Source organism: Strix aluco, chromosome 5, assembly GCF_031877795.1.
Source record: "Strix aluco isolate bStrAlu1 chromosome 5, bStrAlu1.hap1, whole genome shotgun sequence".
In the NCBI taxonomy this organism is placed as follows: Eukaryota; Metazoa; Chordata; class Aves; order Strigiformes; family Strigidae; genus Strix; species Strix aluco.
Window position 1 is genome coordinate 59,409,425 of NC_133935.1, and position 26,648 is coordinate 59,436,072.

Below are 26,648 nucleotides of genomic sequence, written 5' to 3' on the forward strand. Positions count from 1 at the left end.
GAGTAAAAGAAAGAGCAATTGATAAAGTTAGGTATGTATTTTCTTCTAGTTTTTTCAAGTTCAGCAAAGTGTTGTGCAGCGCTTCTCTTTTTTCTTGCATTGTGGAAACTGCTTGACTACCCTGCAGAGTTTAGTATCACTGAATGATGCAGAGGGAAATGGCAAGTCTGGTTCTTCCCCTGAGGAGGCACTAGGATGTGATTTGTGTTTCTGAGGTTTGCTTGGGGCTAAATGATGTTTGGTGCACCTCTGTGAAAAAACTGTTTATGTAGGTAACTGCATCATTGCTGCTGTAAAGTCAAAGTTTTATTTTGGAGTTACCTATGACAGTTAGTCCATTTATTTAGAGGGAGTATAATAAAGGTACATGTAAATAGACACCAGCCATTTATTTAAAATGATCTTTTGGTTTGTAGAGTTTGAATATAATGGAAAATTTCTGTATTATTTTATGCTGTTACTTCCTTGACTTTGTCATCTCTGTTTTCCCCTTGCTGACAGTCCTTAACAGTATACATGCAGATTATAGTTGTGTTCCTCTGCAAGTTTGGAGAATAGCAGAGAAATACACACAAAAATAATTTTGTTGGTGCTAGTAAGAGCACCTTCCATGTATTGATATGCAGTGGAATATGCAGGAATATTGCTTGAAGCTCAAAAATGTGGAGATTTTTTCTTCACAGGTGTTCACTGTCTCAAGTCACGGAAGAGTAGATGTTAAGGTCTGCTCACCTGCAAATACTATGGTTATCATGCAAAGGAGGGAGAGTTCTTGAAACACAAAGAAAACCTGTATTGTGAGGCATTGTAAAGAATATTGAGATACTGTGTAATGTCACGGTAAGCTAAAAATCTGCTTGGAAAACTGTTGTTTAATATCAAGGATGGGGTATTGCTTTTAAAACTTCCAATAGATACCAGAATTTCTGGGGGGCTGTTGGAAAGGAGCATATCCTCACTTTGAAGCTTATTCCTGGTGGGTGCCACGCTGTTGTAAATTTAACTGACCCTAAGAGTATTGGTCTTTGAGAGCATATAAGAATAGGATTTATGGTTCTGAGTTAATAAAATATGCTGATGCCACTGTAAGCCCTATTTAGATAGACACCAGTAATCTCTGTTGAGCAGTATGAAACCGACTGCCTCTAAGTAGTAGAAACCTAATAGTTCACAGCAAGGTTGTACCACATCCAGAGATGAGAAAAACGTGTCTGAAGTCAGAGGAGTTTTAGCTGCATGGTTTTATTTTCTCGTGTAATTGCGTTCTTTCTCTTGCGCTAATATTATACATCATGTTGGGTAAACAAGATACCCAAAGAGCACAAAGGAAAAGGTGCTTTTTAAAGTTCATACCATACCTTATTTTTGCTAGCTTCAGTACAAGGAATAAGATTCTTCTGAATCTACAAGGTGAATCTGAAGTATGTGGAATTGGTGTTAAAGGCGGACTGTGCTGTGCGTTCATAAAAAACCCCCATTCAGTTCAATAATGAGATACATTAAGAAGGCTAAGTTAACGTATCACCACACTGTGTGTTTTGTACAGTATAAAAATGCTGTTGCCAAGTTTTTATCTTTCATGGAAGGAGTTGATAGAATTACGTTTAGAAAGATAACTTTGAATTTGTAATTTTTCTATTGTGTTTGAAATATTTGACATTTAAGTACGTGGTTGTATTTACATATGTTGCATTTTCATTACAGCTAATCCTCTTGAAACTTGGTTGGCAGATGCCTTAAGCAGTTCTGTAAAATTGGGACAGATACAGTATTCTGCAACCTTGGAATCTAGTTGCAAATAAAGAACATTTTATAATTATATTTTTACAGTTTTTAAGATTCTCACTTTTAAAATTTAAAACAGAATTTCTGTGTGTAAACAATAAGGAAATAGACTTTACTAGGGAGATTAATATCTGAAAATTCACTAAGTGGCACCTTATTTTAATATAAAATATTAATCTAGATTTTACATGCTGCAAGCATAAAGATTACCTCTGTATGCTACTTAATATATTAAGTAAACAATCTGTGTGATGAAACCGTTCTGTGTGCATTATGAGTCACGTGTCTTTTTACAAAAGGCAACAGTTTTCAATATTAAGTCTAAATGATTGTTTTATAATGTAAAAGGAAAGTAGAATAAGAAATAATTTCTTTGACAAGTAGTATGTTTTTTTATAGTCCCCAAATACATGGTGTCCATATGTGCTGGGGTTTTGTTTTTTGTTTTGGGGCTTTTAAAAACAAATATTCTCAGCAGTTTTTCACCACCGTTTCCTAGCTTTTGATTTATTCAAACCGTGAAAATTACAGCTAAGTATGACTAAATATGTTTTGTTCTGTAAGTGAAATAGCTAACTGAACAAATACCTTTAAGTTCGCAGAATTCAGTGTTAATAGTCACTGAATTTAAACAGTCCAAAATGCAAGAAAAAAAATAATGTAACTGTGTAAACTTTATGACATATTAAATGTAAAACTTAACCTACAACCTGGAGTTGATTTTATTTTTTTTTTTAAACTCAGATTGCATTACCTTTAGAAGAGTATCCAACAATTCCTTCTCTCCTAAAAAAAAATAAATTCTTGCAATCTACTCCCTCTTGTATTTCATCCTAACAGTGGTTGCATTCATCCATTCAAACATCGGGTACTGCACTACTGCTCCTGAACCAGGACAGCCCTCTCCCTGGCTTCCTGTACAGGGGAGAGCCATAGGCTCTGCTAGGAGCTCTGTGTTAGGTCGCCATTACATCCTGTTTAGATGTTTAAAGGTATGTAGGATGGATCTGATTTTAGTATTGCATAACAGTGAGTAAGGGCGGTCCAAACAATCCAAACGAAACCTGGTTTCTTTGACCAGGCATTTCCAGTTTACTGTTTGGTTCTGGGTCCACTCCTTGTTAATCCTTCTGCCTCTGCTTTTTCATCTTCTTTTAATGTAAAAAGTTCCTCTGAGGTACCTGTTTTACCCGGCAAGAGTGTAATCGTCCTCCAGGTTGCTCACATGATAGATTTGTAATACATGTATTCTTACAAACCTTTCATGCCTTTTTTCTGGTTAAGCTGCTGCTTGGTGGCAGCAATTCACGTTCAAGTGTCCAATGGCTGCGTTGAGCTGGCTCTGTTTTCCTTAGAAAGCTCGCCTCCCTTTTGAAAAGCACAGAATACAGTGGGAGTTTATGCCTGTAAGTTTATATACTAGTTCTTCTGTACATGTGTTTGTCATGCGTTGGCGGTTTGTTTTGGTGGCACTGAGGTCCCAAGTCTCCCGCCCCTCATGGTCTCCTGAAGGAGGGAGGATTCCCCCTACAGTCATGGGGGTCTTTTAAAATCAGGCTTGATGAATGTACTTGTTACTGCTTTGTGAGCCAAACCCCAAGACACAGTATCTGATCCCAAATATGTAATTCATTTAAATACCGCCAAGATAAAAGAGCAGTAGGTCGTGGACAGATAAATGAGCCCTCAGCTCCCGCAGTGGCCATGTTGGGAAGAGCTGTGCTGGTCTTCAGGGAGATGGAGGAAATCTGCCCTCACCCCTAGGTGCCAGCAAGGTGTATAATGCTTATTTCGCCCTTTTTCTCATCTCTGTCACTCTTGGACATCACCTTGGCAGTGTTGTGCAGGAAACTGGCTTGCAGTTTTCTGCCGGGTAGGAGAGGGGCGATTTCCTACCTCAGCCCCTGACCTTCCCCTGGGTGGCTGGGTGGGATGGGCATCCCTGCCATGCGGAGGTGGCCCTGCCCACCTGGGATGCGGCCCCTGCTGGAGCCAAGGGCAGCAGATAACGAGCAGACAATTAAACGGCTTAGTAAAAGAAGACACAGACTTAATGCCGTGTGCTGCTCATCTTCGATTTTCATAAACTCATACATACGATCCAGTGAATCGGGAAGTAGGATGAAGGTTATCGCAATTTTGACGCAAACACTTAAATAGCTAATCTGTTTCTAAATGGTTATGTTTTTGATCTCAAGCCTCTTTACATGGCTGAGCTGCTTTTTTTTATTCTAACTTGACTTTGTTTTATAGGGGAAATATTTCTGATCAGATTGCTTAAGCTCTGAGCTGTCATGTAAATACGTTCTGTCAAGTATATAATACACATTTTAAAATTTGTCTAAATATTTATGCTCTTGAGGGGATCACTGTAGCTCTCAACAGACAGTTGCAACCTAGCGAGTAAATAAATTGTTTTTCTTTTTTTTCAAGTCTGCATTGTTTTTGCAAGATATTGTAACCATTTGAAAGATCACTTGAATCTCACAAAATTTTGCAAGCTAGTTTTGTTATTCACTTGAGAAAAAAGTACCTTCTGCCTTTCAGCAGTGCCTGCAAATATATACGTGCACATATATATATTTAAAATGAAATGCTTCTCCTTCATCTAAAAACTAAAGAACAAAACACGAAGTGAATGAATTTACATGTGCCACCACATCTAAATTTATCATTAGAAATGTTGTGAAGCACGTCTTCTGTTATTTTAAATTTGCTTCCAGTATGTGCTCCATGGATTATTTTTTTCTTATTTTAGTAATTTTCCTGCCTGAATTACAGTGATAAGATCTGTGGTGTTCTGAATCTTTTTTTAAAAAAAAAATTTTAAAGTTCAGTGAAATTCAGTGGAGCAAAGATCAGTAATTTTCATTCATTTTCAAGTAATGAGCTGTATTTTTCCACACTTGTATATGAAGGAAAATTATTAATGCTAAAGTTTAGATAATGTAGCTAGTTTGTAATTAGTAAGAGTTATAATAGCTGTGATTGACATCAGGCACAAGGTTGCCGTAATGTTAAACACCTCAGAAACTGTTTACCAATAAAAAAAGATATCACAGTTTAAACTGGTGGAAGTATGTTTTGGATGCTAGTCTATATAAGTCGTAATAAATTGTATTATCCTTTCTTTTTGCCTTGTACAAATAATAAAGTATATCCAGAGAAAGTAAATCTGTGATTTTAACATCTTTTGACAAGCACATTAGACTGCAGAAAGAGCATCCAAGTTGGGGCTCGGGGCATATGGTGCTACCTTCTGCTAGCATAGCTCCAGAGCAAGTCACTGTGTTCACCAAGGGGTCATATTCAGACTCTCAGGTTCTTTCCTCAGGTCTGGGGAAGAAAACACAGTTCCTCTTCGTACGGAAAAATCAGAACATAAGCCACAAACGTCACTTCCCTGCATACCTTCATTGTGCAGAGAACATAGAGATGCTCTGAAATGCTTTGCTATCAATCGGTTTTTTTGTCAAGGCATTCAAGAGAGGCTTCAGAGAAGTTAAGCTAAACAAAAATTGTGTTGGTTAATAATCCACAATCAAAACAATGCTGTAGCACTGTAAATCCTCGAATTAGCTTATGTAAATATTTATAGGTATTTTTTAATTCTGAAAAGAGATATAATGCTATTTTAAAAGAACAGATGTTTATATCGTAATGTGAAATTGTCAAAGCATTTCAAACTTATGTACGTTCACAGTATTATTTAAATGCTTGTTTCATGAATAAGTAGCAACTCCCACAGACTCACTTTTCACATCTTCCTAGATTGTCTTATTTTATTTAGATTTAAAGACTGGTATTTATAATAGATAATCCAAGTGTTGTGTATCTTGGGAATTCAACATATGGATGGGGATATGGAAGGCATTAGTTATATGAGATTTGTTGACCAGCTTTTAATTCAGATTGTCATTTTTAACACACGGCGGTGCAGATGGTAAAGTTTTGACTGTCCGTCAGAGCCCCAATACCTCAGGGACAGCTGTTGCTGATAAATCTTTTTTACATGCTTTAGGTCAAGATTAGTCAAACCTGTTACAGCACCTGCTTCTACATATGCAAATCTGTTGTTTTGTCATTTCATTAAACAAGGAAAAGTAGTGGTCTCTCGTGGCTGTAAGTAAGCCTGGAACATAGCCCGTACGAAATGAAATCTAGCAAAAACACAACTGTGGTTTCTGCAGTATAGCCATGGGACGCTGCTTCTGTTTGGGGGCTTTGTTTCTGGAAGACTGCCTGTAATTTGGAAGGAGGGTAGAAAGACAAGTATATGTTTGGAGGCGAGAAGAAAAGGGAAGGTGTTTGCTGTCATTGACTGTAGGGTAGTTGTGAAGTTTGACATGCCCAGAAGCTAGTGGGTGCCATGTGGGGCTCCCCTACACTGCATACCTCCGTTTTCATCATCTGGTAAGCCTGCAGCATGATTTCCGGGCACTGGAGCATACAACATGTCTACTTCGGTTTGGAGCTGATTGATCCACGGTACGGAACATGCTTGTGGGATCTTCCCTTGCTATAGAAGAACATAAATGATTGAAATGCCTTCTTAAGAAAGAAAAGTATCATTTGTTTATGTACTTTGGTGCCTAGTAAAAAAAATTCTGTCAAACAGCAGCACGCTGTGAGAGCTGATGGTTTACTGCACAGGGTTACACATGTATGTGGGTTGTGGAAACTTTTAAGCTGTTTATATTTGTTTACTCTATCAGGCATATAGAGAGTTTAAGTCATGGGTAAGAGACTTCTTCATTTATTGCACTTTGCAAGTAGGGCTGTGGCATGTAATAGAAATGGCACTTAAGGACTGTTTTTTTAGCAAACTGACAGAAGATTTTATCCTGCACTGCCATAGATTGCTGTGGGGGAGAAAGGGAAATTGTAAAATTGATGAACAAATGTTGCATGCTGTCATTTTAGATTATATTGTTTCGCCATGAAGTTTTTGCTAATTTTTTTAAAGATACTGTAAAATGCCGCTGTTGTGGAAAGTACCGTAGTAGTGCTGTCAACTGTGTTAATTATTTAATTTCAAGGCTAGTTTGTCAACAGTATCTTAATCAAGTCACCAGCAAAAATGCTTTTTGAACATTTTGTGGAGAAAAAAGAATACCGCCCTGACCTTTCGACCTTGTCAGCTGAGTTTTCTCATTCTGACACTAGGCATTATTTTTGCAAGGGTTGGAAGTTTAACTCTTCAAGGAACCAGATAGCATTTTTATTGGGATATTAATTCTGGTAGGTGTTAATCTCATCAAGATTTGCAGACATTTTCCTTCATAGGCCATTCTGATTTGTAGCTTTTTCTTTTCACAGCAGTATTAAATACCAAACCTTCTCTGATATGGAAGTTCATTAGAGATACGTCTTTGATGGCAGCCCTTTCAGGGCTTCAGTTTCAAATACCTTGATGTAAAGCTTAAGAAGCCATTGTGTTGTAAGCCCTCCTTGATGTGTCTTATTTAGATCTGCATAGTAAATCAAGGAAAGTAAATAACAAGGCAGCAGATGGAAGCATGAAGATAAGGCCAGTGAACAATTGTATTTGTATTTTGTTATGATGTTGACAGGAGCTAAAATTCACTAATCTAGTTCAACTGATCTGCATTTCAAAGAAATCTCATTTAGCAGCAACTTGAAGGTTTGGAGGATAAAGTTCTTTTATTGCAGCTTTTATTGCATTCTTTGCTAATTTATCTGGTCAAGATTTAGCCTTGCTTACTTAAAGCAGCAAGCATGTTACAAGGAGTCTTAAATACTACGAAAGCATTAATGTCTAGACTATGAACTGAAGGTAATTACATATCCATCAGTGAATAGGCTATGTTTAGGAAATACTGTTGTCCAAATGAAAATGCAAGAGAAATGCAGATAAGGTATTTTCCCCTGTTTTCTCATTGAGTGTGTGGGGTTTTTTTAATTTTTTTATTGGGAAAATGAATACATAAGCAAATCTAAAATTATTAAATATAAAAAATAGAATTTCTTGAACTATGAATTCAGTCATGCCATACTTTGCTGCTCTGTTTACAAACTTATAGCTCATATTAAGTTTTCATTTAATGATTACCCTTCTGTATCTATTAAACAAACCTATTAAAAGGCAGACAAGAGTTTAGTAGAATGATGGATCACAATTGTTTTTGTGTGCTCTAAATGATGTAGATAATATATAAGTTATATACTTTGTATTAGTCAACATACAGCCATGTAATCTGAAAAAAATTGATTAATATATTGTACAAATCAAATATAATTAAAAAAAAGAGTGATATAAAGTAGAACATAGGGTGTCCTTTTGGAATTTTAAAAAAGTTATTTAATCTTGAGGCCAAAAACCAGCCTTTTACTTTGATTTACTATTTCACTTTATAATATAAACACTAACAGTAGGCTATTTAGAGAATCGATCACAAGCGCGCGCATACCCATGTACAGATACAACACTAATACAGGAAAGTGTGCCAGACTGGTGTACATCCACTCTAATAATGGGGCCCATTTCTATAAGACATGTAAATCAAAACCAGCAGCTGCTGCATTTTAATGCTGTAGTCCTTGCTGCCCTTCTGCAGCCCATCCTTGTCGTAGAGCCCACACCTGTGCCCTGAGGACTGCACTTCGTCTCATTTGTGGTGTGGGTCTTGGCACTTCTTTGTAGTGTGTCTTCTTAGTCTGGGGAGGAGTGGAGGGGGAGGCAACTGTGGATGACGGCACTTGGTAGGCTGTGGTGATATTTGATTGCTTTTGACTGCTGGAGCTTCTAGGCTAATCAGATCATGGGGTGGTAAATGCTTCTTTAGTAGTAGCACTGGCTTAAGCATCTTCTGGTTCCTTCTCATCGCTGTATCTCTGAAGATGCTCATACAGTGGTTTGTGGGTCTGCAAGGTGGACTTTGTAAGGTTGAAAACAGCTTTTATTTTGCCAGGTTACTTTTAATCTAGACTAGTTCCCCAGCATGGCTGACCATGTATCCCTGTGCACAGCTGCCTTGGCACAGCTCAGTGGCCAGTGCCAGGAAGGGGAAGGTGGTGCTGCAGCTGCCTCTGCCACTGGAAGAAGTGTTGATCAGTCTGCATCCCAAGATGCACAGGGTGAGCTTCCCCAGCAGAGCAAGCCAAGCCACATCATGACTGGGTGGTCCCACCTTTATCCAGGCCACATCTCCCCACTCGTCTCCTGGCAGGGACATCCCTGTTTTGGTCAGAGGTTGATCACTTGTTTTGCAGGACTGTATTCAAATAATTGCACTCTGTGATCTGTCTAACCTTGCAATTGCACAGATGTCCAAGTGAGCACAAGGAATGGGCGAGGGTCTGCAGCTGGAGCTGAGGAGGAAGGTGAGGGAAATTAGGGCTGCTTCAGCTCCAGTTTAGAGTGGCTTCAGTCATTGTACTTCTGCATCCTGTCTGGAAATCTTGCCTTTACTCCCCAGACCACTGTATGTTCTGCATGTGTGAAATGAAGTAGTCAATACAAATAGCAGTTATTCAAAAAAGGTGACTCGCACTGCTTTGTGAAATAAATACATACCAGCCAAGATAATGATGACAATAAAATAAATCAAACTCCTAGAAAACTCCACAGTGTATCTGAACATTTAATTACATCCCAATCTGCCAAAGTTCAGAAGGGAAAGTTTGGGTTTGAAGGTATCCCAAGGATGTTATCCTGCTTACATCACCCAGGAGCAAATATATGGCAAGAGTAAGTCCCTTCAGGGACAGTGGCGTTCACATCTTTAGATCGGGTCTTCTGTCGTGTAACAGCTTAAGTCATCCCCTCAAATAAAGCATATGCTCCTACTGTCTGGCCTGTCCCACAGTCTCCAGAGTTTTATCAATCATAGTCTGTTTTTCAAACTTCATGCCCTTGTACCTTTTGCTTCAGCATCGCTGACCCTCACCCCATCCTGTCTAAGCCCTTCCTGTGTCCTGGCATTGCCTAGGGTGACAAGAAGGCATCCCGGCTGTCACTGAATGGTCGCCTCTTGTGCTCCTGTCCCTGCTGGCTCCACGCGTGTGTTGTATTCCTCACAGGGCTGTGGGAGGGGGGAGAGTTCTCAGCAAAAGGGAGAGTGGAGACAAAATAAAGAGGAAAAGGAGAAATAGATTAAAAAATCCCGAGTGAAGTTTTATGGAATTTCCCACATGTCTGCCTCTACAGAAACCTTTTGTACCCCTCCCCCAGTCTAAGAGTGCTGCAGCAGTGTAACAGTACTGTGTGTTAATGAGTGATCTCAGGTGATAGGGATCAAAACCATTTAGAAATGCGGTGGATTAAAAAACAAGACTTGAGTTCCTGCTGTCATCATGTCAGTACCTTTGTCGATTGTAGAGCCCTGACTGAATGTGTGTGATGTTGCATGCCTGGAATCACAGCGAACTGCTCAGCATTCGTCTCTTCAGATCCTAATGTGTGTCCCTGTGTTGAATGGCAGCCTAACGTTGGAAAGAGAAGGGCAGATAGAGCTGGAAGGAATACCGGAGAAAGGAGGTGGCACTCTTCCCACTGGGGATTGCTGGAGAAAAATATTCCCAGACATACTTGCCACAGAAAGTACTATGCAAGTTTACCACTATCTATTTAACCTCCCCAAGCTTGGATGTTTATTTAACAACAGTTTACCAACTATTCCATCTGATTGTCCCAAATTCAACATTATATCTTTGTGGGCAGCTTGCCTGATAGAGCTGGTTAGCCTGTGTCCTCTGTCCTCTATCTCCTGTATAGCATTTCCTTTGGGATGACAGACAACTAGCCATGCAAGGAATTATTTAGACACAGGTCTTACCTTTATTTTCATGCCAGTCCATCCTCTTACAATTCAGTGTAAGTTTGTATTTCTGGTCTTGTATTTTAAATAAATACAAATAAAAATCTTGTATTTTAAATAAATATGAATAAATTTGCAAGAGAAACGAGGAATATTTCTCTTACTCTTAATGTCATCCCAAATCCAGAAGATTTCAGTATACAGCTGATGAGAGGATTAGATTTTAAAATATTACAATTTTAGTAGGTGTTTTCAGGTCCTGCAGGAGATGTACATCAAAGTATAGGGAAGGTTATTGGTTAGCTTAGTGGCACTGGTGCATGGGCTCTAGTAGTAGAAAGACCATTTTACCTGTAGATGTATAATTTGTCCTGCCTTTCTCTTTTTATTATATAAGAGAAGGGAATTAGTGCCATCTCTGATATTTTCTGAAGTACTGTTTTTTTGATCTGTAATAAACTTACTGAAATTGCAGACAAACCAAACAGTTTCATTCAGTTTAACAGCACAACATTTAGTTGACATTATTTTGCAGTATAACACCTTTACTTCTTTAATTATTTACATCGTGATTAATCTTTTGTTTACTCATTATGTTGTTTCCAGATTAGGACAACAATACTAGAGATCAGCACAGATATATTTGTGTCTTTTGTTGCTGTATTTTAATATGTCTTTCTTAACTGAGGTTTCAGCATTTAGCAAAACAGTGATTGTTTTTGTGAGATAAGATTTCTAGGTAAAGGCTTTTAGATAAAGATGATACTAACGGCACATGATTGTAATACTACATTAGGCAGACTATACAGTTACATATGAGAGTAAATATTATTCAGTCTTAAACCAAAACTCCAATCTGGTCCTTGATTGTATATATGCTATCACTTCAGGCCAAATCCTGCTGTGGTCTTTTACTTAGTTTCACCCAATAGGCTATCGGTATTGAAAGTAAAATTAATAGGATGCTTATGTACAAAAATGGAATTTATAGCATATTTAGTCGGGGACCTGAGGCATTGGATTCTTTTGTAAATAAGATATATAATACTAAAAAAATTGAGAAACTTGCTTCCATAGTCTTCAAATACTTTAACGCATTTTTCTGTAACATACTCTAAAAATACATAGCAGTCATGAGATAAAGTATTCTATCAATGCTTGTTTGGGATGTCTTTGTAATGCAGCTGTGGCTTTATGAATTGCCAAGCAAGTTCCGTAACAGTAATGCTAATAAGGTCATGTTACCATGTATAGCTTTTACTTTGTGTCTTAGGTAACTTATGGAAATGGTGTGAGCTTGCACACGAGTGTAGGTTTTAATACCCCAAGTTAATACATGTGTACTCTGGAATATGTTTGCGTCTTTAATCGTATAGGTTGCTTGTATCACTGTTCTGTTTCAGAAGTCAAAAACATAAGCTAAGAAATACTTAATGTAAAAATTTCTTCATGTGTCTTTGATATATGTGGATTTCCACCAGGGGTATAATTGAATTAGGAAATATATGGAATAAATTTTTAAAGCAGGCATGAATACTTATTTAACCTTCAGAAGGGATTATATAACAAGTGGTTGAAAAGAAACGTGTTCTTAGTTTACACAATTTTTTTGGTAAATGTTGATTCCCAGTGCTTGCAGCTGAGGTAATTGTGTATCAACTTTTCCCCCTTAACGTGCACTTGTGTGAGAAAGCCAAGATCATATTCGGGGAAGAGTCTATAAACTTTTTAATTGTAACTTGAAGCCATGTATGGAAAGAGTGAGAATCATGGCTTTTATCTGGCATCCAGTAGGTAGCCATCTTCTAATACCTGTTCTCATGGCGTTCTTTCTCAACGTTGAAGTAGTGGTGATGCTACTTCTGAATTGTTGTTACTACTGCTATCAGATTGTTTTTAAAGGGTTTATCCTGCAGTACTATTTTACCTGCTGTACTATATGTGGAGTCCACTTCTCTAAATTTTGCAGTTTTGCGAGAAGCTTGTCTTTGCTCATGTATCAGTTCTAAGACATTCGGTTCTTGTTTGCTACAGCTTGCTCTTATTTATAGTTAGTATCACAGTGATGTGCGGGATATCAAATAGAGCTTGGATTCCTTTTTAGCTGGATGGGTTGTATTCCTACCCTTAAGATTTTACATTCTAAACAGAGAAGTTGGACAAATGGTAGATGGGAGAGGTGGCCTAAAATGTTGCTATAGGCCAGTAATACATCGGTCTTTGATCATTAGCATGCTGTACAGTGAATCTTCTTTCATCCTCAGTGTAGCCATTTGAGCTGCAGAAGCAAACAGAACGGCAGTCATCATAGCAGCCTCTTCTTTTGCAGAGCATAGAAGTGATGAGGGGGAATAGATAGAACAGTAAACATACTTTGATCCGATATATCAAGCTGACCAAAAAAAGTACCAGTAATTCAAATTCCTCACTGTAGGGTCTAAAAAGAATGTTAATAAATAGGTTTGTGAGTAGATGTAGTGAAAACTTTCTGATTTTTGGGTGAAATGTTAGGGTATTAATTCATGCATTTTGCAAAAGGGACTTTGGTTGCATACTGATGTCTGAACAAAGTTATTTTTGTCCTGTTATGTTTTTTTGTGCTAGTACAGGCTGCTTCTTCATATAATGTGCCAATGCATAAGTCTCCATATAGGGATACTCAGTTCACAGACACAAAGATCTGTATCTAGCAAGACAGCAGAAAGGACTATTCCTTTGGTACACCTGGTGTAGGTATGGATAGAATTAATTAACATAGTTTTTGCTCAAAAGTGACATGCCAGTCCATGACAGCAAAAAGTGTTTGTTCCTGATGACAGTCATTTGCTTTCTGCTGGTTCAGAAGGCTTCCCTGGAGGAATTTTAATTGATCTGCACTTACCCAAAATAAATCAGAAACACTGCTGTATCCTAGAGATTAAAGCAAAAGAGAAGATATTGGAATACAGAGTATATGATTTTTAAGGTTTGCTTTGAGATGAAGCTTGGGACATGGGGATGCTGACCTGCATTTCTATGTGTTGAACTGAGCAGGAACACAGGGATGAAGTTACAGACTCAAACACATGAGACCAGCAAACAACTTGAGAAGCAGAACCTTGCTTTGTAGCCCTCTGCCCTGGCTGCTTTGGGACTGTGGACTGGGGAGAGGAAGGCTACTGCTGCTTTACAGTAAGACTTTGCTACCTCATTTGATCTATTTTCTTTTTTTTTTTTTTTCTGTGATGATACTATTTTGGAAAAGGCAATCAAATTTATTAAGCATCTAGTAAAGTACAGAGAACCGTGGGAATTCACTTTGCAGTTCAAAAGGATCTAGCCTGTACTTAAAATGCAAGTAAGACTAGATTCCCTGTGTGTCTAATGCAGTAATTCTGCTTCTTGTGTGGTGAATATATCAGTGTAAAATGGATATAAGAATTTACTCAGTTAGCACTAGCATAAATGAATATAGAAGGAGATAGGACTGGTCATCCTGGTTCAGACCAATGGTTTACCTAGGCCATCCTCTGTCTCCCATGAAGGCTCTCTTCCAAAGGTACCTCCACTCTCCCTTTTGACTCATGAAAACTCCTTGCATCAACAAGTCCACAGTCCTGTTACCCATTTTTGGAGAAAAAACTCCTGCTTTTTCTTTTGAACTTGAGTTTTACTAGGCAGTTCCTGAGCTCAAGGAATAGGGAACAAATGATGCCTCTGCAGCCTCTCCTCTGTAGTCTTCTATCATGCCTGCCCTTAAATTGTCTCTTTTTCAGTCTGGACAGTTGTGGTGTATTGAATTGTTCCTCATGTGGAAACCATTCTAAGCCTTTGATCATGTACGTTTTCTTCTCTGAACCTTTGCTAATTAGTTCTATTGTGCTGTGTTCTGTTATGGACACCAAAGCAGAGCACACTTTTCAAGATGGGAATTAATACGGTGGCAAATGATGTGTTATGCTTGTCCTTTATTCCTTTCCCTATAATTTTTAACATTCAGTTTATGGTTTTGAGTCTGACAGAGTGGTGAGTTTTAAGTTTTCATGGACCTATCCATCATAAATCCCAGGTCTTACTTTCTGAGCAGTAAGATGTAGTGCAATAGAGAGCTGTTTTGTTTAACAGAAGATTCAGATTAGAGTATTTTGTCAATAATGGGTAGCCAAGATGGTTTCCAGTGAACCTGTGTTCAGCAAATTGCTTGCCTGCTTGAACCCTGCCAAAAGTATTCAAAATTTCTTGGTGGCGCAAAATAAATAATAATAGGTAATTATAATTTAATTTGTACACTTACGCTTTTCAAAGTAATATAATCTTGTTATTATGAATCTCAGGAGTGGAGTAGATGACTACTTTAGTAGTCGTGACTACTTCACATGTTTCATACAAAGAAAGAAAGATGTAAAACATGCGGGATTTCTTCCAAGGTATGCAGTATACGTGTGTAAGAAAGGTCCTGAAGTGTGTTTTGAAGAGGTGATGGTCATACCTTGCTATAAAACACACTATGGATGCTTGCACTTACTGTGTTCCTTTCCCTTCTTACCCTTAGAAAATTTCAAGTGAAAGTTAAGGACCATTTGTCCTTATCTGCCATAGAGGTGACGGACACTTCTGGAAGGAGGACCAGTTTGAGCAAAAAGGAAAAGACCATCCCTTCAGCTGTACAGCAAGGTGACTAAGTGACTCCGAAGAAATGTAAGTGATTTATAACTGAACTGTGGCTGTTTCTACTGTGGATTTATATGCTCTGTAGGAGGAGTACAGTACCACGTCACTGAAACGTATTGCTTATAAAGTATGGTTTAGGAAGAATTTGTGGAGAATACAGAAAATACGCACTCCTCCTATGTTTATGTGGTGGTAAGGTATACGGCAATTTTTTGTTTTCAAATGACAATTGTTAATGGAAGTGAAGTGCGGTAAGAGTCACAAAGCTGTTTTTTTTACCATTTTCTACTCATCTAGATCTGAGTTAGTTTAGATACATAGAAACTAAGCAGCTAAATATCAGTTAGTCATCCTAGATTCTGCTTACCCTCAGGAGAGAAGCAGTCATCTCCAGAGGCTGATGCAGCTCATCCTTAAAAGTAATGCCTAGGGAATTCAGTATTACTCTTTGAGTAGCTTGTGTCTCTCTGTTGACTGTTTAGCTTTAGCCCAAGTGTTCAATGAACACTTTAACCTGGCACGTCTAAAGTGCCAGCTTCTTCTCCCCTCCCCATATTGTTGTTCTCCCTCAGCATGTGTAGCTGTTCATAAATTTGGAGAATGGATCTGGCTGAAAATAACGAATTATTTCTACAGTTTTGTTTTCGGCTGGTTTTATCACAGCCTTCTCCCATATGGCTGTGCAAGGGCCGTGACTGGTACAAAGGGTGATGGGGGTGGGAATTAGCAGCCAAAAGTGTGGGGGAATGCACGATCGCTTCTTTTGGCAGCTGTGCTAGTTTCTGCAGCTTAAATTGCTTGGTGAGCTATAGTCTCAGACCTTACAGATATTTTTAGTGCTTTGCCATTTATAAGAGTGGAAAAACTTGAGTGAGGCACCCTTACTTATTATCTAATGGGGAACTACTGTGCATTTCATACTGTGGTAGTGCAGGGTCTTTTATATCATTTGTAAATTAAAATTCAGATCTCCAAAACCAGGAAATGGTCACAAATGACTAGCAAGTAAGCAGGTGTCTTATAGTAATTTATAGTGTAGCATGATACTGTATAATTCATACATACATATATTATTTCTGAATCTTAAAAATGCTAGCCCGATTTTGTATAGCACCAAGCATGATGTGTAGGTTGGGTGATACCGTATGATTAGCAGTTGGACTAATTTAGGCACAAGATCCTTGCCTCTCCTAAACAGTAAGATACTGAATAACATTTCATTCTCACATTAAATACCTGATGGGAGGGTGTAAAGAAGACAGAACCAGACTTTTCTCATTGGTGCCCAGTGACAGGATGAGAGGCAATGGGTGCAAGTTGAATACAGAAAATTCCATTTAAACATAATATAAAATACTTCCGTACCTTGAGGATGGTGAAACTTTGGAGCAGATTGCCCAAAGAGGGTGTAGAATCTCCATCCATAGAGATACTCAAATCCCAGTGGTACACATTGACAAGCAGCCTGCTACGTCTGACCCTGCTTGAGCAGAGGTTTAGACTAGATGATCTCCCGAGGTCCCTTCCAACCTCAGCTATTTTATGATTCTGGGAATATTTATAGGTAAGCAAAATCAGACAAGATTCTGCTGTTTTATTTTGTGATATTTAAATTTTCTTGGGATTTGTTTTTTTGGCTTTTTTTTTTTTGTATTTTTCCTATTTTGATGTATTTAGCTATTCAGTTTAGGCTTTTACTTAAGTTTTGGCTAAAGATGAGAGATGGCAGAAGTTGCGAGCTTTCTAAAATGTGTTAAATTATATTTAAAGACTTGTGAATATAAACGAAAATCACATTGAAGTCTGTGAAAATATTTTTTAGCTATGAATTAGCACCATAATTCACGTGATGTGGACAGTCACATGATGGGGATTTTAGATGTTTAAAATGAGTATCTTTTTCACTTGATCCATGGGAAGAAAGATACATTTTTAATATCATTTTGTGTTTGGGAAAAAAAAAAAAAAGACAAAACTAGGGACAAAGCCTTGGAGGAGAGATCCATTAATCTATAACAGAAATAGCTGTCTTCCTGAAGTCTTGTCAGAGGTCAATGAGACCTATAAAGTGGCCTAACAATTTCATTATAAGCTTTGCTTTCAGGTACTTGCAAATGGCCATTATGGGACAGTCCATAATTCAAGTGAATGCCAATATAAACATGTAAAAAGTGTGCAAATGTACAGTGAGACTTAACAATATAGTCTTCCATTTTCTACAGATGTGAGATTCAGGGGCTTCCTTGTGTTTTGAAATTCTTTGGAAAAAGGAACTCTAGCTTCAAATGTCAGTTTTCTTGAATTTCAACTTCGATTGGTTTGGCAGACATTTTCTGTCCACGGTTTTGCTGTAGGCTGAATGTCCTTGCAAAAGCTTCCATGAGATGGGTACATCATTTCTGAAAATGGAAAAAAAAAAAGCTCTAAAAAAAGGTCTAGGAACTATCTGCTTTGCTTTTGAGCAAGGACTTGAAATTTGAGAGTGAAGCTTTTATGGGTTATAAGATGTGCCTTTTGCCATGCCTCTGAACATCTATCCTTATTGCACTGAATTATAAGCTTTTGAAAATTGCTGCTTACTCATAATCAGAAGAGGCATATAACTTTGTCAGCACATTCAGAAATTATTCTCTGTATGTTCTTAAGCTGCTAGAAATGATTGAGTCTGTCCTGACTTGGAGATCAAACACTGTATGACGTTTCAAATGTACAGATCCCCTGTTATTTTCACAAAAGGTTTTTTTTTAATTTTTCTGGGACAGTGTGGTTTGATTTTTATGCTTGTTGAGAATTCTGTTTTTCTGCATCTTACACTTAGTTTTCCCATGTACTCTTTGAGAAGGATGCCAAGAGTTGGATTAATTACCGCTGACATTATTCATCTAAAAACATAGGTGTTATAAATCTGAGTTGGTCACTATAGACTTCTTTAGTTAGTGAAGAGAGATGGAGGCTTCCAGGGGAGGATTCCCATAGCCTCTTTTTATGTCTGTCTTAAGATGAGATGATTCATCCTTTGGAGATGCCTGTTTCTTGTCACTGACAATAAAAGAGCCTAAGGTGACCGGCACAAATTTAGACATCTAACTTGTATATTAAATGTTAAGGCAAATAAATTCCATCTCATCTGACATAACGTGAGACTTAAGAGGCAGGAATGTTACCGCTGACACTGACAAAAACGTCCTGCTTTCACATGAGTAAACAAAATTATTTTTTAAACTCTTTCTTTGTGGTTATGGTGATACATACGAACTTATTAAAAGGACATTTTCCATATTGCTTAGACATTGTATCTAACCATTCAAAAATGCTCTTCAAATGCTATTTTAATATTAACTATGAAATATAGATTTTTGAGTTTTTATTATATTGTGTCTCTAGGTTGAGAAATACAAATGTTTTAACTCTATGTCATTACTTAATTTCTAGTAAGATAGTAAAAAAGATTATCTTGAGATTCTAGCATTGTTGCTTTAGTATAGCTCGCAATAAAAGGCTGAAAAAATCTGGTGCAATATAACAGATGAAAACGTGTTTTTTTCTAATTTTTAAAAGCAAATAATTAGGTGACTTTCCAGTTTGAAAAAGATTGCTCTACTATCAACTAATATTGATAATGTGTTCTATTAAATGAGATTGTGATGAAAAGCTGTTTCCCATTTGTGTTGAAGTATTGTAGATTTCTGTAGTAATTTAAACTTCTGTCTGTATTTGAGTAATGGCAACTACATCACCTAACATGGGATGATAACATACCACCTTCTTCAATTCCTGTGTTCATGGATACGGACTGTTTGTAGGGAGCACTTTCTGGCCATGGAATAGTTGAACAGGTCTGAAAGGCATTAGAAGGAATGTACGATGTTTCTATTTGCTTTTTAGTTAAAATATAGGTGTATGACAAATTGTAGTGTAACTTATTATTAGATGTCTTTTTGTGGCTAATTGCCATATATTTGAATTATTACCTTGGATGGTGAGACTTACCTGGACTTACTTCATAATGTGTTTTTATCATCACTGTAATGAAGCTGAACAACAGTAGAATATGCTTCAAAGATGGTCTCAGTATTATACTTGTCCTGTTGTAGGAAAAATGCACATGATTTCTTATGGTAAGCTCTATTTCTGTGCTTCCACTTACAGCTGACTGATTAACCTCATTGTGGTATATCAAATTTTTCTTGCAGTTTTAATTTTGTTTTGAATATTAATTTTTGTATCTGGTATCTTTCACTTTGTTTCCATCTTTTCATTGTTATTAAAAATGTGGTACATTTAGTTAAGTATTGCATAGTACCAGAGTGCATGTATAATAGTGTAAAATTACAGAGAATACCTGTCTCCTGAAATCTACATTCAACCTGAGGAAGAGATTTATTTTTTATAATTTTTAAAGATTACTTGCAAATTGGCCTAAAGAAAGTACTTAGAGAAGGGAAGCAATCTCATGTTAATAATTTTCAGGTATTTTCTCTCTCTCTCTATTTGCACAAAATAACATCCATCAGTGTTTCTATCTCAGTATCAGCAAACCATGTGCTGTAAACATGAACAAAATATTTCCCTTAGAAACACTTGCCATATCGGTACTTGCTGGCCAAGATTCTCACTGGTAATTACGCAGAACTTCACTGAAGTTGACATGCTGGCTCTTTTCTTCACAATAGTCTGGCTTTATTTGAGTTGGATTTGTAATATTCCTATCCTTCTGCTACTTGAAGAATGTTTAGTTTTGAATGGCATTTTTATGCATTATCACAAAAATCCGCCAAAAAGACCCTAGTTCTGAGAAAATGAAAAGGGCAGTTCAGCCAAGGTGCCGCTACACAGAGGATGTTTGAGTAGTGAAGAACTGTGCGTATTTGTATTGAACTATAAATTTTATGTTATGATTGACATTTTGTCCTGACCCTGTTACAGGGTTCAGACTGAGTAGATCCAACAGGCTGAGACTATCTGGGTCCAGTGAATGAACCTGAGTACAGAAACCTGAGGAGTATCTCTGTTAAGGAAACTCATTAATGACTGCATCAAAATTAACAGAGTAAATGTTGTCCACGGCACAGTCATCTAAACCAGCAAGGTTTTTTTAATAATAGAAAATTCCACATGGGGTCAATCCCATTCCATGTAGGTAGCGAATCAAGTTCCCATCACAGTGTTGATCTGACTCAAATTTTAAAGGCAACCTGAAGTTTCAAATAGAGAAAAAGGGAAAGATATTTTGATTGTTGCAGGCGTTTTTAGAAAGTATAAATATGTATTGATGGTTTTTCTAAAACTAAGTTGCTATGCATCTCTTCTCAAGTTGCAAAGCAGGCAAGAGAGGAAGGAAGACTTTTTACCAGCATGTCTTCATTTCTTCAGCCTATGTAAGCTGTCTTGTCTCCAGTGGATTTTGGATGTTTAGATTCCTGAATTACTTGGTTGAGAGCATCGATTAATTGGACCTTATGCCTATTCTGCCTGTCAATTTTCTTCATTTTCTACCTTGTGAGAGATGGAGTTGTATTAGTTTGATTTGAGGTATTTTTCCTGTGGTATAAGGGAGTGAAAGATGGGTGATAGACTAAATAAGGATGTTATAAGGATGCCAGCTAAGCAGATGTCTTTCACTGAAATGATGATTTTATAGACTCTGGTGTCCCCCTGCATGCAGTTGCAGTTCCCTGGCATTGAGCTTTTCAGGAATTGGAAGTGGTGTGAAACATGCATTTGTAATGGAAGACAATATTCTTCATATAAGATCAGTAAATATTTTTATAGGATTACTGTCTGTTGGTAAACAGCTGCAGTGCTGTGCTTCAGAGGTAGAAGCATTTGAATGGTAATGAAGGGATTCTTGTATACAGTTAACAAAGCATTGTGAGATCCTTTGGGGCATATGTCAGGACATGTATAATAGTAGTAATAATACACTGCATTTCATCTGAGGATTTCAAAGAACTTTATAGAAAACATTAATGAATTAAGTATCACCCTAACCCCCTGTGAAGTACTGCTAAGACCACTTCAATCATTAGGTGGTCTGAATACAGAAATACCATAGCATTTTTGCTGTATGTTGGTTAACATGCCTTTGCTGCACAGGTAATTTGAGAAGCTTTAGTCATATGTATCCTGATCAATATTCTTGACACAGAGGTGTTAAGGCACAGAGAAATGGATTGACTTGGTACAGGCAAACATTAACTCCAGCATAAGCATTCTAACACCAAAATCATCCAAAAATGTCTGGCTCCTTGCAGCAATAGTTGGCTTGGGCTCCTGGGTCCCTTTGGATTCTGCCATTGAGTTACGTGCATCCCCTGATCCGTGTGGGGATCACGCCCAGACTTTGACCATGCTCTGTGATGAAGATGATGTTTTTGACTGCTTTACGTGAGAAGAGTTAACTTCAGATCCCTGGAGTGGATATTTGCTATTGTACAGTTTGAAGCGCTGTGTAATATTACAGAAGATAACACTGTGCAAACGCAGTGCAGTTGGAATGTGGCCATTTAGAGTAACAATTTCATGAGTTCTGATACACTGATATATGTATATGTCAGAAAACCAGCATATTTATATGTGTTAAAACCATTGGTATGCGATACATTAAACACAAACAGCTTTTCAAGGGCAAGACAGTAGTTGCAAAAACACTGTAGCTGCAAAGTATAAGAGCAGAAACCATCTGTTGTGTAGTGTGTTTTGATGAAAACATCCATGATGGAAACCAAAGCTAATTAAACAGTTATTCCACAATGCAATTTAGGGCTTTTTAAATAATCTTATTTAGAAAGTTAGTTTGGAGAGACAACTGTAAAAGACACTTTTTTTTTGCCCCATCAACACTGCTGCCTGTTTACGGCCACCTTTTCTACATCATTGCTAAGGACCATTCTCTCACCTGTTGTCCCTTTCGCTGAAGGAGATACCAGTAGTATCTTAAAAGTATTCTTTAATGTTTTTGCTATTCTAGACCTCACATTTTGCAGTAGTGAAATATAAAATCCCTTCTCTACATTATCTGTAGCAACAAATGAAAACATGTAGGTTCTCAACTGACACAATTTTGGCTAAAATCATATTTTTAAATAGAAACCAAGTATGGGTTATGCTAATAGAATCTCATTTGTAATTTAAACTGCAGCTGTTAACATTCAATAATGGAGCCATACATCAAGGAGTTTTCTGCAAAAACAGAAAAATACTAATTCTTCATCCTCAGATCTGCAAATCCAGACTGATGGGATTTCAGCCCTTCATCTTTTAGTGACAGGCAGCAGCATCAGTGGAATAAAACTAAAATGTGATCCCCTTTCTCTCCACCTCCTTCCCCTAATTTTACTCTGACAGAGAAAGAATCGCAGTTTTAGCTGGTATCTTTGCTCAGGGGAAAAATGGTCTGTCATCAGGTCTTTTAGGGAGAAAGAGCTCTTCAGTGGAGCAGTTAAATGGTATTTTGATTCTCAGGGTGCATCTTATACCTGTATTTTTGCAAGATATGATAAACGATTTCTGAGACAGTTACTGAGAGCAGAATCAAGGTCATCAACCTTCCCCCAAGAGGTCAATATCTCTCAGTTCTTGTTTCTGATGAAAATGTTGAACATGGGGGAGATGGGCTCCAGATCTGAAAGTGTGCAGTCTCATGTGAGCAATCCCCAGCTACATGATAGTAAAAGATGTACTTCTGTTTTTTCAACTGCAAAAATCAGTGACTGATCAGATTTTTCTAGATGAATCTTAATTGATTTTGCAATAATTTAGTGCATGCATGTTGAAGTTTATCATTCTAAATCCCCTAACATGCATACATTACTGTAAAGTCCTCTAAAATTCGTGATGAAATAGAAGCCTTTGGGTATTTTGAAGTTGAGACCTCCTGTGTCTTTGGAGAAATTTGGTTTGAAGCCCTACAGCTAAATTCCAAAGCTCTTCATTGTCTGCAAATGAGTTGCTCCTGTACTGGAGTTGGCTTATGAAGCTGCGTCCCTGCATATGGCTGGAAATACTCGGTTGTCTGAAGAGATAAAAGATATAAATCTGCCACAGGAAAATAAATCTTTACAAACTGCTTTACAAAACAAAAATAATGTGGTCTTATACCTAGAAGAGAAAATGGTTATCATCTTAGTATTAATAGGCTTTGGTAATATCTCTGTTAGTATTTTAGTTCAATTCAGGACTGCATTTCAGAGGTGTCAGGATAAACTAGCTTCCCTTTGAACCTTCCTGATGATGAAGCTAAACAAGGGCAAGTAGTCCAAAAATGGACCAAAAGTAGCACAAAATAAAGTGTCTTGAAGCACATGTCACATGGATGTAAAGTGCTTGGCTCCAGCTGTTCTGCTGTACAGGGTCATTCTTGTTAGGCTCCACTATTTCCTACTGTAGATGTTTTGTTAGTTAAATAAGATCACAGGCATCCTTGTCATGAAAAAATCTGTAAAAAAACCACCCCTTTCTTATCTGTGAGTAATGTAGTATTTCCATTTCTTGCTCACATAGTAGATTAGAGTCTGTAACTGTAGAGTTGTCTTCTGGATTTAAAACGTTTTCAAATATTCACATGTAGTTATATGACCAGTGAGCTATTTTTATTTTGTATGTTTAAAACTGTACTGAAGCAGGAGTTGTTTTTATCTAGTCTATTTCCGTTAAAACTGTCATTTAAAGGGTGAAGTTTTGAATTTTTGATTTCACCTTCTCTATTCATATTTCTAAGTGAAACGTTAAACAGATACCTTAGAGGAGAACTAGATGACCTATGGAGGGTTGACCTTTTCAACTCCCTTTTCTATGGTTATATGATAAATGAAGCAAAAGTTATTGCTTGTTTATCAGTAGTTAGGAAATGGAAGCTAATACTGAAAGCCAAAAGCTGAGTATCTTTTCATAATAATCTGCTATCATTTCTGTACGTTAATAAATTGTGGGGTATGTGTGTATGTATCTATATACACAGGCGAGTATGCACATGCACACAAGTGTATGCATATTAATGCATATTTAGTATGACATGTAGTACAGAGTAGTGCTGATAGCAATATTGATGAGGTAGTTCATTGGACAGGGCATCGGTTGTAGTATGTACTACTCTCCTCATTACTTGTAAGATGAAGCATTTAGTCTGCTTTTCTAAATAGATACTCACTGCTTTGTGCCCAGGTTTCTAACGTTGTGCACATTTCTAGTGTTTTTCTAACCTAGTCAGTGTTTGTAAATGAGGTTGCTGTATGCGGGCATCTGTAGTTCTTCATTGGACACCTAACCATGATTTATGAGCTCTGAGTTATCAAAGTCTTTGATTTTGGCCCATCAGCCAATATCCTGTTTCCATGACACTGTGTATGGCACTGAGTTAATGACTTACTCGTTCCTGTGCTCTTCAGACTGAGTCAATAGATAGATAGTTACTTTGGTAGCATACTGTGAAATAGTAAGATGATACTTCTGAAGTGCCAAAGGTAAAAATCCAAATACTGTGTTTAGGAATTACTCAAAAGCCAACGTTTTTGTCTACTGTAGCTTGCTGTTTAATAATTTAAAATTTGACACATTTTTGCATTATTTTAAAAATAATCATACTGACTCATATAGGTGAAAATTTTGTACCTTTTTTTGCTCATAGGTGAAACTGAGTATCATGTGATGTAAGGAAATAGGCAGTTTGTAATATATATAAAAGGGACCAAAGAAGAGGACAAAAAGAAGAGCTGGTAGCAATTTAAGGAAAACAGTTTGAGACTAGTTGAATGTCAGGAAGACATTAGTTATGAAATGCTCGTTAACTCTCAAGAGTATTAGACCAGCCATTATAGGGTGAGGTAATAAAATATTTGAACATCAACTGATTTTTTAGTAAGACAGTAAAAGTACAGAGAAGATGGAAAAAATGATAAAATGGACTTTATAGTGTTTTGCACAATGTCATAACTGCTCACCAGGCTCACCATAAACACAGACTCCTCAAAACTCTTCAGCCATTGCCATAGCTGTAGGAGTGCTCCCAAACAGTCAAATCTTCAATATGTAGAAACATTAGCATAACAGTACATTTTTTAATGTTGAACTGTATATTTCAAGTATCTTATTTATTGATGGATACAGCACTTTTATTGACACGGCTTATGATTAATGTAAAAATAATGTAAAAAATTGCAGATGCATATATTCAGTGACTTTGCTTGTCATGCAGAAGTCTGGCAAATGTGAGTTTTTAAGTGTGCTCTGAAGATGGACAGCTTTAACTTTATTTACTTCCTAAGGACAAGCGACACGACCCTGACCTGCCATTTACTAACTGTCATGTGAATTGCAGAATTAAAAAAACCCTGAGTATTTGTGATTTTTCTCAATTGCTTGAGAGCATCTATGGCACTAATGTTTCACTTAATGTTCCACTCACTCTTGGAATCAAAATCCTTTAGAGTATAACATGGACAATTCCCTTCCTAGGCTATAGGAAACACTGAAAGCCTGAACTAGGAAGTTCTGGAAGGAGAAGGACCTTTGCCTCTCAGATCTGTGTGTGTAAGGTTGCTTTACTGTGAAAAGTTTTCCCAGACCTATCTGAAAGGCTTTTGGAGGAAGGAAACAGAGTGACTTAAGTTCACCACGCAATTGTTGAAAAGATAAATCAGGTTAGCAAATGAACAGGTGGGCAACACCATCCAGAAGAATTAAAGTCCTGAAGTAGTGTGTGGTTGTGTACATGTTAGCTGAGAACTTCTTAAATGTGGCTTCTATACTGACTCTATTCTTAATACTTACTACAGGGTTCCCACCCAGAGATCACATTTACTGCTGTTGTTGCAGATGTCAATTTTGTAATTTCTTGATTGCTACCATAAGTTGATGGTGGAATATTATGATTGGTCTAATTGTCAGACATGACTTAAAGGTATAAACAAGGTGCTGTGCAGGCTTTGGTGACTGTCTTTCGTTTCTGTTACTTCTTTTTCTGTGAAGCTGAAGGCTGGCCAAGTTTAGAACCAAGGAAATCCTTTCCATTACTTGCGTTGATTTTCCCAGTGTGGCAGGGTGCTCTACGTCTTTTCCATGCATATGTCTTTCATCAGATGAAAATATTCTGTCAAGGGAAGCATGTGAATAGGATTTAAATAGCTACCTGATTTGTGGACAAAACCAGGCAGAATTGTGCCTGAAGAAACAAAAATATTTCTAAAAATTAGACCCTGAATGTTGGTTTAAAGGTTGTGTCCTTTGGAAGGATTTGAAGCAGTTTAGGTGCTTATGTTGCTCTAGGGACTTCTAGTACTGTGAGGTTTTAAGGAAGACTAAGTATTCCAGGAAGTTTAAGAGCTTATGGCATCGTAAATATTTAAGATGATTTAAAAGGTTATGTCCTCTTTAGTATTTGAGTTGGATTAAGTGCTTATATTGCCTTAAGGACTTTCTCCTTTTTTTTTTTGCCCT

General features: G+C 37.4%; 1 protein-coding gene across 1 annotated transcript in view; it reads left to right on the forward strand.

Annotated features, from left to right (window-relative positions):
• Nucleotides 1–26,648, forward strand: part of FOXP2 (forkhead box P2) — a 445,405-nt gene that overhangs the window by 52,425 nt on the left and 366,332 nt on the right. Inside the window, exon 2 of the mRNA XM_074827537.1 lies at nt 15,097–15,242. The gene's annotated coding sequence lies outside the window, so the exon portion shown is untranslated. The remainder of the gene's footprint in view (nt 1–15,096; nt 15,243–26,648) is intronic.